This window comes from Lactuca virosa, chromosome 1, assembly GCF_052849685.1.
Source record: "Lactuca virosa cultivar CGN04683 chromosome 1, Lactuca_virosa_CGN04683_v6, whole genome shotgun sequence".
NCBI lineage: Eukaryota > Viridiplantae > Streptophyta > Magnoliopsida > Asterales > Asteraceae > Lactuca > Lactuca virosa.
Genome location: NC_136426.1, coordinates 248,132,800 through 248,146,609, shown reverse-complemented (window position 1 = coordinate 248,146,609; position 13,810 = coordinate 248,132,800). Strand labels below are relative to the sequence as shown.

At 37.5% G+C, this 13,810-nt stretch overlaps 1 long non-coding RNA gene across 1 annotated transcript; it reads right to left on the bottom strand.

Moving 5' to 3' along the window:
• Positions 1 to 2,009: 2,009 nt before the first annotated feature.
• On the bottom strand, positions 2,010 to 3,020 carry LOC145109029 (uncharacterized). The gene is made up of 2 exons (XR_013708715.1): positions 2,684 to 3,020; positions 2,010 to 2,184 (listed from the first exon to the last, which is right to left on the bottom strand). It is a non-coding gene; the product is annotated as an uncharacterized LOC145109029 (long non-coding RNA).
• Positions 3,021 to 13,810: the final 10,790 nt, after the last annotated feature.

Below are 13,810 nucleotides of genomic sequence, written 5' to 3'. Positions count from 1 at the left end.
CTTTCACCGGAAAACAAAAGAGTCGTTTGGTATTTTGGATAAGATTCTTCCCACTCCATTTTGTCCAACTTATCCATACATGCATCCACATCACTATCATACATACATTTCATATAACTTTAACTTTTTTGAACAAAAATCCGGGAAAGTCATCGTAATTTTCTTTTTCTTCATAAATATACGCTTTCACTCTACATATCCTCTATGATGCCCAAAAAATCTAACTCTATGACCTCAAGCTTATGTTCTCTCCATCAATATATGTTTTCACTCCATTAATATATGCTTTAACTCCGTTAATATCCTCTAATTCTCCAAAAATCTAACTCTATAATCTTATCCTTGCGTTCAACTTTTCTTATCCATCGTTAAATGTCAGGATTTTTTTGTCAGTTATCCATTTTTTCTTTTCTTCGATAGTTGCTAGAATATACTTTATACCTTAACCGGCTCGCTTCAAAGCCTCTTTCATATTTTTCATACTATGATTCTCACTACAAGAAAAAGTCGGAATAGTTACGGAAGGTTGCTATGGAATGTCTTTCCAATGTTATTCTGCAACGGATCGTGCTATAGAATGTCATTCCATAGCTAATTTGCTACCACATTTTCTATTGAAAGATTTTTTCGTAGCAAACATGAGAATTTCTATGAAAACTGTTACCGCCTTGAAATCCGTTGGTGTATTGCTATCGATAGTTCTATGGAAAAACCATTCGTAGCAAATTTGCAACAAATTTTTTTACAAAAATACATTCCAGTGTAATTCTGCTACAAAATTAAATATCGTGGTTAATCTGCAGCGGAATTTTTCAACGGAATGAAATTTCATAGTTTCTTTGCTATGAAAGTAGCATTCATAGCTATTTACCTATGAAATTGTGCTATAGAATTTTATTTTGGTTCCTTGTTTTGATATGGAAAAAAAGCCTAGGTATGTTGTTAGGAATTTCGTTACCAAATTAAATTTCATAGAAAATTTGCTAAGGAGTTCAAATTCATAGCTATTTAGCTATGCAAATTTGCAACGGAAATAAAACTCATGAAAGTTTGACTATGGATCCAATATCTGTTGCAAATTTTGTTACAAATTTTGTTAGAAATTAATATTTTGTAGCTATTTAGCAACAAATATTAGCTACGAAAATCAATTCTGTAGAACATTTGCTATGGAGTAAATGTCCATTGCTATTTTGTAACGATTTTTGTTATGGAATTATATTCTGTAGCAATTTTGCTAAGGAATTATAATTCATAGTTATGTTGCTACGGAAATTTGGTACCAAAATCAATTTCGTAGTTGTTTTGCTATGGAGTAAATTTACCGTTGATGTTTTGTTATGAATATTGTTAAAGAATGCAATTATGTTGGTATTTTTATGAGTTCCATATGTTTTCGTGTACACTTTCGTTTTTAATAATTGAGTCTACTGTGTGTGGTTTGGTTTCTCATCATGATCTTAACATCTTAAATTACAACTACATTGATGTTGGCTTCATAATCTAACATTGACATACAACTTACCTGTTCACTAAGATTGCTGATATTATTCAACAGTTTCATTCAATTGTATGCGTAGTAATGACTTGGTGGGATTCGGTCCATTTTTTTAATTTATTATATGGTTAAAATATAAATTGCATTTATAAATATATCTTACCTTAAAGCAAGATACATAATTACATTTCACATATGAAAATGACCCTTAAAAGAAAAGGTTCTATACATATAATAATAATAATAATAATAATATTATTAATAATAACAATAATGTGCTTTCAGTTTATTTACACAATATAGAGACTGGGAGGTAGGGGCGTACACGGGTTGGTGTGGGTCGGTTTTGGGGTGAAATCGGACATAAATTGAAAATTTCGGTTTTTGGGTTTTAGAACCCATAGGATTTGGTTTTCAAACGGGTTCAGTTTCTACGCTTTTTTTAGAACTTATGGGTTAGTGGGTTTTGTGTTTTAACCCATTTTCCAGAGAATATTTATAAAATATTAAATGAAACAAATATAGCAACTTATATTAAAGAAAGTAAGAAAACCAAATTCAACAACACAACATCAAAATTCAAAAGTATGTTGCTAAAAGTTTACTACAACCAAGTTCCAACACAACATCTGTTTTTGGGTTCTTGAGTCACTTCTACTTTTAGCTTCCTGATCTTCATCTGCAATCTACATAAAGAACATGTCAAATTGTCAATAATAGATTAAGCGTAACAGATTAACTCAAATTAGAACAAATATATTTTCTGCTATAAGTTACAACACAAAGCATGTAGCCATATAGCTACATCATATTAGATAATCAAATTACAATTACACAAATTTAAAATGAAATGAAATCAGAACAAAAAATATGTTGTAGCATGTAAGCGTATAAGTTTACACAAAAAACAACAGTAAGTTGTAAATGTGAATAGGAACTAATAATAATCTCAAAATTGAAATTCTTCTACATGTTAACTCTTTATAGTTTACATTTCACAACACTTAACTCTAACATAAATAAATTCTTTTAGTAAACTAATGAAGGTAAAAACCCGTTATTCTTTTAAGCTTCAACCATAAACTTATTGTTCATAATAAATCATTAAAATAGGTAGCTATCAAATGATCAGAATAAATGCGAATCAGAATATGCTACAAATTAATATACCATCAATTAATTTACCATTAGGTTAGCGATTTGCCAAATCCCATTCATTTGGTATCAAGCACTCTTTATGGAGCCCTAGAATCCCTTTCAGTGTAAGCTTAAATTTCTCTAGAATGAATCATCTCCTCCATCTATTATCAAGCTTTACCCTAGCTCTGGTCTTTCAAATCAAGATTTTTAAGAATACTCGTCAAACCCAAATCTGGAGGGCCATAGAAACAAAAATAAAATTAAAGAAATGAGAAAGAAACTGATATCTGATATGGAAGAACATTTGTCAAACCCAGATCGTAAAGAAGAAAGGAAATCAAAGAAACGAAAATAAAATTGAAGAAACAAGAAAAATGAAAATGAAATACTTTTACATATTCAAACGCAGATCTGGAAAATATATTTAAACCCGATTGTACAGATCTAATAAAGAAAACACTATCATCTAAGAAAACTATCATGAAAAGGCATATGTTTGTGGACAAATGTAGTAGTATTGGAAGATGTTGAATCTCTACACAAGAACAATAATTTGGATTTGTTCGCTCATTGTTGAATATCAAACGCATATCTGGAAAATCAAACCCCAAATTTGGATTGATTTGCAACCTATGAACTCATATTTTGTTCAACCCCAAATCAAAACATTACTCCGGTCACCCCTTTCTTCCGGGTGACATTTATTTTTCTTTTGTATCTCGATAGAACTCTCGCCTGCAACCAAACCTATTGACTAAGATTTTGTTTCCGTATTTATTTTCCGTCCACACCCAACCTAGCCTTAAAACTTCGATGGGAAACAGAAGAAAGAACGATGATGATATCGCTGGATCAGATGTACAAGGTGCAACAATGGTGAGATGCAACGTTGGGGAGTGACTGTGAAGAGATTAAGGTTTTCTTAGGTGAGCGTGAACTGTGTTCTGAAAATTTTAAACCAAAATGGTATCCGATTTTTGGGTGAATAGAGCAGGGAAGTCAAAATTTCATTTTGGGAAAATTATTTAGGGGGAAATGAAATTTTCGGAAATATACATTTTATTTTAAATTTTGATTTGTTAATTTTGGATTTAGAAAAAAAAGATATGTATCTTCACAAAAACTAGTAAAAGAACATAAATAAGGACGTTTTTTAAATTGCTTTTGAGTTAACTTGGGTTATATAATTCATTAAAATGTGTAAAAAGTATAATTGTAGAAAATTGAGAAGTTTTTTTTAATAAAATTGAGGATCTATAAGATGAAAGTGGTAGGGATGATCATGATTTATGATTTGTGTTAGATAAAAAACATGTATTATCAGATAGAAAATAACAATATAGGTTTTGATATTTTTGTAAGAGAAATAAAATTTGGTAGGATGGTGATCAGAGAGGGTTATGCCATAAATCTTATAGCTGCAGGCCTTATGGCGTAAGACTTAGGGCGTAAGGCTTAGGTTATGACTTAGGGTGTATGTGTAACAACTGTCATATTCAGGTCATTCCTTGACTCGAACGTTTTGTATGAAACATGTAGACACATATTAGCCTTGACCTAATGGTAGAAATTAGGTCAGACACTTGTAGGAACTTAGATCCAATTAGAAACAAGAGATAGTATACTTAACTCTCACATTGCACGTGAATCATTTAACTATTTATAGATCTTCATAAAAAACATCTTGAATGTTACAAGTTGGTGAAGATCCGTGACGCAACTTTTGGAACATGGAAAAGTGATCCTTATGCAATCAGAGCTGAAGAATTTCGAGATGTAGACTTCCAAAGTAAAGATGTTCCAAAGTGAAGACCAGTCCGAGATCTATCTTTGTTTAGAAACATTTTGTGTCTGTATTGCATTAATTGTTTCAAGTACTATTTTGTATTGTTCTTATTGTTTTATAGTATAGTACAAGAGACAAGATCAACAGCAACGACTGTGTCAGTCTGTTGACCTTCAGAAGTCTCTTATTCCATGCATACTTTATCATATTTGTCTTTTAGTCACTCCTTAACTATTTAAGGAGTTGTCTTCCTTGTATCAAGATAGAGAGGTGTGCACCTTTTTCATTGAAATCAAGAATTATTCAGTCAATCATTCTCTCTTACATTCTTCTTGTTCTTGAATTGCTTTACATTGTTCATACTTATTACTTTTCCACATTTGAACATTTTGTTGATTATCTTTATTCTGAGACAAGACTGGTTTACCAACCTTGACTAGATCTTCGTTACAAGCAGACATTGATCTTAAGTTAATTCAAGGTTTGAGTTCTCAAACCTTGTCTATGCAGATCCTTGCATTCACACTGTCACACCCCAAAACCAGGAACGGCGGAAACGTTCTGGGGCGGAGGACGTCATGTACAGTATCACAACAACGAATAGTAGTAAACAAGCAACAACATCATCCATTGCATTAATAATATAATTTAAATACAAGTGTGTTCTGTCAAGTTATATAGACACCAAAAGTAATATACATCAAAATAAAGATGAGTCTTGAACTAGCTCCATCTTCTCAAAAACCTGGCTCCGGTACCTGTCTACTGGCGACCTGAGAATACAAGTTATTTTGAAAGAGTTTATCAGCTTTAAAGCTGGTGAGATCATAAGTATATTAGTGTCTGTAATTGTATGAAAGTGTTTGTAAGTCTGTAATTGTATATGTTTGTAAAAGTTTGTATTTGTTTGAACTCTCCTAGAAAACCCTATGTTTCCTACTAAAAGTAGCCTTCTACCAAGGCATCTAGTGTCTGTGTGTGAGTCTCTTGTAAGAGTATGTATTTTCCCAAATCTGACTATCATTAACCAAAAATATAGTTTCTACATTATTGTTTATTGTGTGAATATCACAAAGTAAATGTAATGGGAAAATGATATAGTACTGTAGCGTTGTATTAAGTAACTACTGCTGTACTAACTACTTTAAACTAATTGTTATTTAAAGTACCATGTGATCGGCCTGTATCCTGCTACCAACTCAATAGAAAAACGACAATGTAAGATGTCGTAAGAAATGACATTTGGCACCCGTAGACTTCCAAGTCCCACTGTAGCGAGCAGCAAGGTGTAGGATAGTCAATCCAGTATAGATCTATACACAAACTCATACGCTCCCCAATTAAGGAGATTCTGGATAAAAAAACAGTCATGGCAGGTAGTGCCATGCCCCGTTTAGTGGCTCACATAAATGTAATAATGTATATGTAATGAATGTGCTAGCCGTATTGTATGTTCTCCTTCTGTCTAGCCTGTATGTTCTCTCTGTATGGTATTGTTTGTTATCTCTTTCTCTGTATGGTATTGTTTGTTATCTCTTTCTCTGTATGGTATTGTTTGTTATCTACCTTGTATGGTATGGTTTGTTATCTACTCTGTATGGTATTGTTTGTTATCTACTCTGTATGGTATTGTTTGTTATCTACTCTGTATGGTATTGAATCATGTATGAACTGACTCTTTGTATGTTTCATTGTTCTAGTATCTTCCTAAACTACTCCTATAGTAGGTTACTAGTAATGTATGAACATGTTTGTATACCCTTGCTACCCAAAGGTATGGAGTTGAATGAAAGAAGGAACATTTATGACTATATATGTATACATGATACACAACTAATATTTAAACGACCTTCGGACGAATAACCGATGCCCTGCGACCACATCCCAACGAGGAAAAGGAAATAAAGCGAGCTAGCCGTCCTAAGTCCTCTAAACATTACTTATATAACTATACATATATAGGCATGCATTTGACAATATAAGTATAAAAGAGTTTAAACAGAAGTATTTGACATGAAAAGAGTTTGTAAAACAGTTTGAAGTAAAACAGTTTGGTAACACAGTTTGAAAAGTAAGAAATCCACTTGTTTGGTAGCTATTAATCACATGTGATTGATATAATAACTATAATTGTTCAACTTGTATTCCCCCCCCCCATAAAAGCATTTAAAAACATTTAAAAGGTTAATTAAGGGGTATGAACTCACCTGTAGTGAGTGGTTTGGATGAACTGAAGAAATAGGATTGCTAGGTGTCAAGTGAAGACTTGTACACACACAATGATCCTAGTTAACATATAAAAATACATATATGTATCCAATTAGTCTTTAAACAACTAATTAACAAAGTTAAGACATCCTAGGACATGTTAAACACCCTATATAGGTGTTATAAGTGCTAAGGATTGCATCTAAGTGTTGTAGGACATTGCTATTGAGTTTAGGGTTCAAGGGAACCCCTTATATGAGTTTACGGTTTTGTGACCATAACTCATGGAGTTTACGGTCGTAAACCCATGAGTTTACGGCCGTAAACTCATGCTTTCTTGACCATGAGTTGTTTTGAAGCTCTACAAGTCCTTAGAAGCATTTCTACTTGAAGTATAAGCCTATGGAAGTGATTAGGGCATCATTTCACTCCTAAATGGAGTTTACGGCCCTTAGACCATTTTCCTTTGGGTTTACGGCCGTAAACCCATATGGTTTATGGTCTTTTGGTGTTTTCAAGTCCTAAACATATCAAGGAAGGGATCCATGCTAGTTTCCAAGGCTTAGGAGGGACTAGGGCACACTTTGGTACCCTTTTTAGGGTTTACGGTCCAAGAACATCTTGGACCGTAAACACCCTGATATTGGTGTTTCTTGGTTGATTTCTTGATATATGGAAGTGTAACAAGCCTTAAGATACTCTAGGATAGAGGTACTTACAAGATAAAGGCTTGAAATGTGCTAAAAGTCCAAGAACACTAGTGTGTGTTCTTGGTGAAACTTGAAGATCTAACCTTTTGGAATGATTTCACGGATGGAAGTGTGTTAAAACACTAGATTAAGTAATATCTCAACTTAAAAGGGCTAGAAACACTTACAAGTTGAAGATCTTGAAGAAAAAGTCGAAGATACTTGAGAGAGAATTGAGTTTGGATCTTGAGTTTGTGAAAAATGGTAAATAATGACTAAGTGTCATATATATACCCCCATATTAGGGTTTACGGCCGTAAACACCCTTGTTTAGGCCGTAAACTCCAAACTCTTGGAGTTTTGGAATAATATTGTTGCACAATATACCCTAGGGCATCCTCTCTCCTGATATCTCCCGAAGTGCTAATCCTAAAATTCTCGAACTTATTCCAAAAAGCTTGAAATTTAGCGGAAACTTTTCTGACTTCTATTGAATTGAAATGTTGTACAGAATAGAAATTTTGGGTTGTCACACACACCAACCTATGTTAAAACCAAAGAAACGGGCTTTTCTACATGCTTTGATGATCATAACCCACATAAACTTTGAGTTTTCTTTTAAAACATCATTTTGAACATACCAAAACCCATGCAAGGTCTACAAATCAGAATGCATACGGTGAAATTCTAGCTTGCATGCTTGATGCTCAAAGTTCATAAGAAAATCTTACAAATATGTTAATAGAAAGATTTATTCTCAAAAAAATATCAAAAACTCTTCTTCTATTCAAACCTATTTTTTCCCAGAATCTTAGTGATAAAATATGATGAACTGGAAATTTCAGAATATTAAGTCATTTTTATGGATTTATTATAGCTATGACAATTAAATAAGGGGATAAATCATATAAAATACTTACATTAGTCAATAAATTCTGGAAACATTCTTGGATGACCTATACTTTAAAAAAACACCCTCCACGAAGTTTGAAATCTTTTTAGTAATGTTTAATATTTATTCTGGTTTTCTTGCTATTAAACACAAGTAAATTATAAAATAAGATTCTGCTACTTAAAATAACTTTTAATATTTTTTCCAGCTTCATGATACTTTGTAACAGTTACAGAAATATGTTGAGATTTTTTCATGACTATTTTCTATTTTTCCATGATTTAATGAATGTTCAATGGATTAAATGGTGGAAAATAGCTAGACTTATCAAAAAATCATGAAAAATTACCAGGAGGTTCTTGATTACTATTAGAATAGAAATAAAAAGTTTGGTAAATTGTAGTTCTGTTTTGCTCGTATTTTTGAATTTGTAACTTTTAAAACACCTCCAAAAGTACTAAAATACATTACTAATCATACCACAAAAATGAGATTTGTCACTTGAAAATGTTAGTAAGCTAGATGGTTTATAAAAACCAGAATATTATAGAAAAGTAGTTAAAACCTACATAAAACCTAATTTTGAAAATAAAATATGGTATTTTTCTATAAGTAGGAGTAAAGTATATTTAGTGTTAGAAATTAAACTAGAAAATCACTAGTGTGTGATATTATCGCAGGGAATTGGTAGTAGGACGTGTGGAATTTTAGTTCAAGACATCACTATTACCATCTCGAATCATGGTGAGTATTCATAACCCCTTTTATCGTTTTCATGTTTTAGGGTGGAAAAGCATGCTATTATTCTTTAAATTATGTTGTAGTTAGTTTAAAACGTACCAAAATTGATTGTTATGTACTTTAAGTATGCGTATGCTAATGTTGATACATGAGGCCTTATCGTGGTTAAGTCTATGGAACATTTCATCTGATCCTCTCGCTCCCAAGTGAATTCAGGTCCTCGCTTGGCGTTCCAGCGAACCTTCACTATCGGGATGCGGCTTTGTTTCGTTTGCTTGACCTCCCGGTCCATGATCTCTACAGGTTCTTCCACGAAGTTGAGGCTCTTGTTGATCTCGATCTCGTCGAGTGGGATTTCAAGAGTCTCGTCGGACAGACACTTTTTCAAGTTCGAGACGTGGAAGGTAGAATGTACGTTACTGAGTTCGCTCGGTAAGTTAAGTTTGTAAGCTATAGGGCCGATTCTTGCGAGAATCTCGAAAGGCCCAATGTACCTTGGATTTAGCTTTCCACGCTTTCCGAAGCGTATCAAGCCCTTCCAGGGTGAGACCTTTAATAGAACACGGTCGCCCACCTGGAATTCCAATGGTTTCCTTCGTTTATCAGCGTAGCTTTTCTGTCGGTCTCTAGAGGCTTTCAATCGTTCACGAATTTGAACGATCTTCTCTGTCGTTTCCCGAATGATCTCCGGACCTGTGAGAGTGCTTTCAGGAACTCGTCCTTTAGCTAACTGGGTATCACCCACCTCAGCCCAGCACAGAGGGGATCTGCACTTTCGGCCGTAGAGGGCCTCGAATGGAGCTGCCTTTATGCTCATGTGATAACTGTTGTTGTAGGAAAATTCTACAAGGGGTAAATGAGTATCCCATGCTTTCCCAAAGTCGATCACACAGGCTCGCAACATATCTTCCAAGGTTTGGATAGCCCTCTCACTTTTTCCGTCTGTCTGAGGATGGTAGGCTGTACTCATGTCCAGCCTAGTTCCTAGGGAACTTTGTAGCGACTGCCAGAACCTCGAAGTGAACCTACTATCTCTGTCCGAGATAATGGATATGGGAACACCGTGCAGTCGTACAATCTCCTTAATGTAAGTTCTTGTAAGCTTCTCCATCTTGTCTGTTTCTTTGATAGGAAGGAAGTGTGCGGACTTGGTAAATCTATCGACGATGACCCATATGGTATCAAGTCCACCCGTCGTCTTGGGCAACTTGGTTATGAAATCCATAGTGATCCGCTCCCACTTCCATTCCGGTATTTCAGGCTGTTGTAGCAGACCTGAGGGTTTCTGGTATTCGACCTTGACCTTTGCGCAAGTAAGGCATTTACTTACGAAGGTAGCAATCTCTGCTTTCATGTTAGGCCACCAGTATAGCTTTTTAAGATCCAGATACATCTTATCTGAACCCGGGTGGACGGAATAACGAGTGTTGTGCGCCTCGTTCATGACCAAGTCTCTGAAACCACCAAGTTTCGGGGTCCAGATCCGATCCATGAGATAATAAGCTCCGCCACCCTTAACCTCCAAGTTCTTATCCATTCCTCTCAGGGATTCACCCGCCACATTTTCATGTTTCAAAGCGTCGAGCTGAGCCTCCTTAATTTGTGTGGACATGTGTGAATGGATAGTCATAGTCAATGATTTGACTCTACGACCAGAATATTCTTTCCGACTTAGGGCGTCAGCTACTACATTGGCTTTACCCGGATGATAACGAATTTTGCATTCGTAATCACTGAGTAGCTCGACCCACCGTCGTTGTCTCATGTTGAGCTCCTTCTGGTTGAATATATGTTGTAAGCTCTTGTGGTCTGTAAAGATTGTGCTTTTTGTTCCGTACAGGTAGTGTCTCCAGATCTTCAGAGCAAACACAACTGCTCCTAGCTCAAGATCGTGTGTGGTGTAGTTGACCTCATGTGTCTTCAGCTGTCTCGAGGCGTAGGCGATGACCTTACCTCGCTGCATCAGTACACATTCGAGCCCTTGATTTGACGCATCACAGTAGACAATGAAGTCCTCTATCCCTTCGGGGAGGGATAGTATTGGTGCGGTACACAAGGCTCGCTTGAGCGTTTGGAACGCTCTCTCCTGCTTCTCTTCCCAGTCAAAGGATACGCCCTTCTGGGTCAGAGTTGTAAGAGGCTTCGCAATGCGGGATAAGTTCTGAATGAACCTGCGATAGTAGCCAGCGAGGCCCAGAAATTGACGAATTTCTGTAGGCGTCTTCGGTGCTGACCAGCTCTCAATGGCTTTAATTTTGGAAGGGTCCACGTGTATTCCCTCTTCGCTAACCACGTGCCCTAAGAATTCGACTCGTCGGATCCAAAATTCGCATTTAGAGAACTTCGCATAGAGCTTCTCCGAGCGTAGTGTTTCTAAGACTTGTCGCAGATGTTGACTATGTTCCTCCTCACTACGAGAGTAGATAAGTATGTCATCGATGAAGACAATGACGAACTGATCCAAGTAAGGACGACACACCCTATTCATTAAATCCATGAATACTGCGGGTGCGTTTGTTAATCCGAACGGCATCACTACGAATTCGTAGTGCCCATAACGAGTTCGGAAGGCTGTTTTCGGAACATCCTCCCCTAGCACTCGTAGTTGGTGATATCCGGATCTTAAGTCTATTTTTGAAAAGAAGTTCGCCCCTTGAAGTTGATCGAATAAATCGTCAATCCAAGGCAAAGGATAAAGATTTTTGACGGTCAGTTTGTTGAGCTCCCTGTAATCGATGCACATATGAAATGATATGTCTTTCTTCTTGACGAACAAGACTGGAGCTCCCCAGGGTGAGAAGCTTGGTCTTATAAAGCCCTTGCTGAGCAGTTCGTTAAGTTGACAGGACAGTTCTTGCATCTCTGCAGGTGCCAGACGATAGGGCGATTTGGCTACGGGGGTAGCCCCTGGAACTATGTCGATTCTGAACTCGACTTGACGTTGCAGAGGTAATCCTGGAAGTTCTTCTGGAAAGATGTCGGGAAAATCGCGTACTACTGGAATGTTCTGAATGTCTTTTGTTTCTTGGCTCACATCGACCACATGAGCAAGGAATGCGCGACATTCCTTTCGAAAGAATTTCTGAGCTTGAATGCTCGAGATGATACGAAGGTTTGTGCCGGGTTTGTCGCCATATACTACTAGGGTTTCGCCAGACGACAGATTAAGGCGTACAACCTTTTCGTAACACATGATGTCGGCACGATGAAGACTCAACCAATCCATGCCGATGATGACGTCGAAACTTTTAATTGACACCGGCATGAGGTGGATCGAAAATGAATGGCTATCTAAAGTTAGGGTACACCCTATGAATATACTGCTAGTGCTCTCCGTCTTTCCATTAGCCATTTCTACAGTGAACTGTTCTTTAAGTGCTCGTGATTTTTGCTTATGTAAATGAGAAAATTTTTGGTTCACGAAACTCCTCTCCGCTCCACTATCAAACAAAATGCATGCATAAGAGTTATCGAGGAGAAACGTACCAGTGACCACTGTGGGGTCGGCAACCACTTCCTCGTGGCCTATGGCCAGCACTCTTGCCACTCTACCGGCAAACCCTGCCTTCGGGCAGTTCCTTTTGAAGTGGCCTACCTCGTCACATCCGTAGCAAGTCTGGCCCACTCCTGTGCCGGGGACTTGGGTGATTGGCCTCGCCGGAGCTTTGCAGAAATGGACAATGTGCCCCTTCCTGTTGCAGTTTGAGCACTGCATTTCCCGGCAGGCTCCTGTGTGGTGGAAGTTGCATTTGTTGCACTTTGGAAAACTTCCAGAGTACTGCTTGACCGGAGCAGCAGCGGTAGGTGCTATCGCAGCATGAACTGCCACGACCTGCTGCTTTTTGGCAGCCTTCATCTTCTTCTTGTCATCCCAGAATTTCCGCTTGGACTTAGCGGTTCTGGCGGGTTCTGAGATGGCCAGGGTCGTTGTTGTGGCCGGGGTACGAACCCCATGGTCTATGAGCCGCTGTGCCAATCGTTTGGCACTATCAAATGTAGTGGGGTTTGAAGCCAAAACATTTCCATGGAATGGAGGCACCAGCCCCCATATGTATCTTTCGATCTTCTTTCCCTCCGTGTGAACCATATTGGGACAGAGGGCCACCAGCTCGCAGAACCTGGCGGTATAAGAGACTATGTCGGAGCCCTTCATAGTTAGGCTCCACAGTTCCTCCTCTAGCTTTTGAATCTCGCCCCTCGGGCAGTACTCTTCGATCATTATATCTCTTAGAGTTTCCCAACCCATAGCATTAGCCACTACGAGAGATAGTGACTTGACATGGCTATTCCACCATGTCAGTGCTTTTTCCTCAAAGGTGCAAGCAGCGAACTTGACCTTGCTCCCTTCCGGACAGGAGCAGATTTCGAAGACCGATTCGGTCTTCTCGAACCATTGCGAGAGGGCAATGACTCCGCCAGTCCCTCTAAAGGACTTGGGCTTGCAGTTTGTGAAGTCCTTAAAGGAGCACTCTCTCGAGCGCACATGAGCTTCACCCTGAATAGACTGAACAGGAGTTCCTCCTCCAGTGGAACCGGACGAATGATATTGAGCCATGGCTGTAGCCACAGCCGCAGCTACATCAACATTTAGAGCTGCCGTATCTATTTGAGGAGCAGGTAGGGTTGGTGCGGGAGGATTGCGTCTTGTTGATTTACGTGGAGGCATCTTTGAACTATAAATTTAGAAAGATAAAGATTTTGATAAGAATTTGATAGGAGAATTGACGAGAATGACTCATGGACTAACTCTCCATAGCCCAACAACATAATTGAATAGCACGATTTAAGGATGATCTAGTACTAGCAGATGATAGCAATTGGATATTGATTTCCATAAGATTAGATATCTGTCAAAG